We start from the raw sequence: 3,882 nt of genomic DNA on the forward strand, positions 1-3,882 counted from the left end.
AAATTTGATCCCTTGTACTTTTAATTTTTAAAAGTTTTTCGTACTTAGGTAGTTTTATGATTTTATATCTGGTTACTTGGACCTGATCGTGTAATTTAATTCTTAAAGGGAAGTTTTTAAAACTTAATTGCAAAATGTTCAAACTATAGGGGTTAATTGCAAAATGTCCGAATTATAAGGTTTGATTTAGTAAATATAGGCGAAGTGGTTAAACAGGCGAACTTGTGCATAACTTCGCCTAGGCGAAGTTATCCTTAACTTCGCCTGTATAATCTCTGACCCTATATAAAGAATTTTTAAGGTCAAACTTTTCATAACTTTCAAAATCAGCGAACTTATACTCTCCGATTTACCAGCGAACTTAGCGATCTTACCTGTCGATTCATCTTTGTTATCTTTCTTCGATTTCAAACCGATTTAAAGGTGTGTTTGGGTTCTTATATCTTATAATCGATGTTCATGTTGTTAATGCTAGGTTGTTTCGACAACCGGTTAGTGACCTCGGACGTTCGATCCTTAAACCCGGTTTCAAACTTGTTTTTACGTGGTTGTGAACAACCTGAACGTCTAGACCATCATAAAATTGAGTTTTACGGAATCCATAATCGTTGAAATCGCCAATTGCACGTCGTTCGAAATCCTTACTGTCGCCGATTCAGATTCAGGCGAACTTACGATTTGGGCGAAATTATCCGTAACTTCGCCTGAGGCTTAACTTCGCCTGAGGCGACGTTGTGGTGAGGCGAAGTTATCATTAACTTCGCCTGGATTTTTTTTTTTACTTATTAGTTATTAGACGAACTTAAAGATGAAGCGAAGTTGTTCCCAACTTCGCCCCAACTTTAACTTCGCCTATACAGATTTTATCACAACTTTGCTCATGGTAACAAGCGAACTTGTGTTATGCATTAACGTTTATCTAACTTGGTTCGTTTGTTGCAGATATGGCTGCAGTAGCAGGTGCTGGAGGTGCTGGAGGAGATGACGGAGATAATCAGAGGCAATTCTTCCCGGGTCACAATATGTATATCACCTTAGATCCGGAAGCGAACGGAGTTGAAGATTACCGCGAGATAATCACTTTCCTCCTTCGCTCGAGGATATTCCACGCAATCACTACGACTCTGCCGATTTCCTTACCCAATATTGAGGACTTTTGGCAGACAGTGGAATAAGATTGCCGCGTTGAGCCCCCGGTTATGCGAGCAACCGTCAACAATCAAGAAGTTCAGTTCTCGTCTGAACAAATTCGGGTGGCTTTACGTTTTGGGGAGGAGACTAGGGATGACCCTACAGAGTTTGTTGCTCCGTTCCGCGATGGAGCATTTCTACGAATGGGCTATTCTGGTCCATTGGGCGATACACAACGGAGGAAGGGTTTCCTACTTGATCAGTGGCGCTTCCTCATGCACGTAATGATTGTCTGCATGTCTGGGAGGAAGGCGGGCACTGATGGTATGGGTGCGACCATGCAGTCAGCAATGACTGCTCTGACTTATAACAAACGTTATAGCTTTAGTCAGATGGTCTTTTACGAGATCGATAGACATAGAAGAGCGATGACCCGTGAGAGGTTCATCATGTATCCAAGATTCATTCAGATGATCTTGAATCATGTTGCTCCCACGTTGCCTCAACGACGTCCAATACGATACGTGGAGAGTGTGAGCAAACGTATCTTCGCTCAATGCCGAACATCCAGTGCGAGGAGCAAGCCTGAACTGCGTCCAAGGCATACTCCACTCTTTGGGTACTTAATAAACCCGGGTTATGTGCCAGCTCGTGGGGATGAGTTCAGAGACCCGGAACCACAACAGGCAGGAGCATCTCAAGCTATACCTGCTGCTCCTGTTGTGTCACCGGAGGAGGAAGTGGACCTTGATGTAGAATTCAGAGGTCAAGGATTCTTCGATATGGATCGGGTGGATCCAGAGGAGAACGTTCAGATCCCAGTTGAACGTGTCTCGACTGTGCGTATTACTAGAGCAGCTACGACGGTGGCTGACTCAGATCTTGATGATGTTATGGATGAGGCGAGAAGGATGTTGGTGACTCAAGAGAGGACATTTGGGAAGAGAAAGAGGACAGATGATGATAGTGAGTCAGAAGAAGAGGATATTCACAAGTTGATTAGACGTTCAAGACGGGAAAGGACAGGTGCAGGTATGGGAGCTGGAGAGACTTCAAGAGTTGTACGTTTCGCTCCGCTCGCACTGTCAGGTATGTCGATTGTTCCTACATCACTACAGGTCACAAGTTTAAGCGCCGCGGATGTTCCCGTGGTGGCTACATCATCAGCTCTCGGCATTCCATCTACTACTTTCCAGAGGACGACTCCGGAGATTGTGTCTTTACCACCTCCAACGCTTACTCCTTCAGAGGTGGTTGCACAATTTGTTGAGTTGACAGTCGTTGCAACTGCAGGGTTGTCGGTCACGATACCATCTGCGGTTACGTCCACAGCTGCTTCTGATGTCCCGGTTTCATTCGAAATCCCTGCTGAGTATACTCAAGACACATCTCACATGAGGTTTGATTTCGATGCAACCCTCTCAGACTCGGAGAGAATAGCTGCACTTAAGCGGGTCGTGGCAGAACAATCAAGGGTGAATCTTGTCCAGACCCAGGCTATTCAGCGCCTAGTAACAGAGAATCAACTACAGTCGTCCCTCCTGGTTGAACATGGGAAAATTATAGATGCTATGAAGGAGTTCTTGGCATCTCAGGGGGAGACGAGCTGTAAAGGCGACGAGCTCAGGACAAAGAAGAATAATGACAGAGACGATGATCCCAATGCATCGAAAGGTGCAGGTGGTGAGTTGCCAAGAACTACTCAAGCTCTTGGGACTTCCACAGCTCAGGGGGAGTCTGCAGGTGCGGCTGGCAGTTCTGGTGGTGATGAAGTGGTGATGGTTGATGATGAAGAAATGGGAGATGATGTGATTGATGCTTTGAAAGAATTAGATGATGATATGTTTAGTGATGATGTGTTGTTTGATGATGATGTGCTGCCAATTGAGGAGATTGAGAAGATTGGCGCTCAGATTGTGATTGAAGAAGATGTTGAAGAAGGTGAAATAGTAGAAGAGAATGTGGAGCATGACATTCCAGGTGTGGAGAAAGCAGATATGGGTAATGAGACAGTAATTGATGAGACTGAATGGGAAGAGCAGCCTAGGTGGAAGGAAGGCTATGCTCAGTGGTTCGTCAAAACGAAGAAACCGGCGGTCCCTACAATGTTTAAGAAGAGTTACAATATTAAAGGCTATGCTGAAGCGAAGAAAGGGATTATTTGCTGGATCTATGATGAGCAGTTGAAGCTCTTTGTGATTAAACGGTATGACGGCGTTCAGTATTTTAAAAGAATGTTAAGGTCGTTGAATACACTGCCGGAATGTGAAGTGAAAGACTTAGCCAGATTGGGGTTAATCAATCGAAATGACGATAATATGGCTAGAGTCATTGGGAAAATTGTATGGAAAGAGAGTATAAAAGAGAAGAAGTTTGAGTTATTAAAACCACAGAAGGGAAAGCTAGTGGAAGATAAAGAAAGGGGAATGAGAGCAGATGGCAAACCTTGGATGGTGATGAAGTACAAACCGATTCGGTGTCTTAAAGATGTGCCGATGAAGACAATGCCCAAGGATGTGTTGAAGAACCTTAAATGGTGGTATGTTGATTGCCAGACTGCTGAAGCCGTGATGGAAGACGAAGACGAACAAGAAGTGCTAAGAGTGTATGATCTGATGCATCTTGTTAATTTATCGAAAGCTGATCTGCAGGTGTTAAATGAAAAGAAGATATTTTATATTCCTGCTTGGAAAGACGAAGCGAGGAAATATCAGCGAGTAGTCACGGTATGTGTGAGAGAATGAGTACATG

Source organism: Bidens hawaiensis, unplaced genomic scaffold (assembly GCF_021521415.1).
Source record: "Bidens hawaiensis isolate Kalapana, Puna unplaced genomic scaffold, B.hawaiensis_p1.1 tig00005079_1, whole genome shotgun sequence".
In the NCBI taxonomy this organism is placed as follows: domain Eukaryota; kingdom Viridiplantae; phylum Streptophyta; class Magnoliopsida; order Asterales; family Asteraceae; genus Bidens; species Bidens hawaiensis.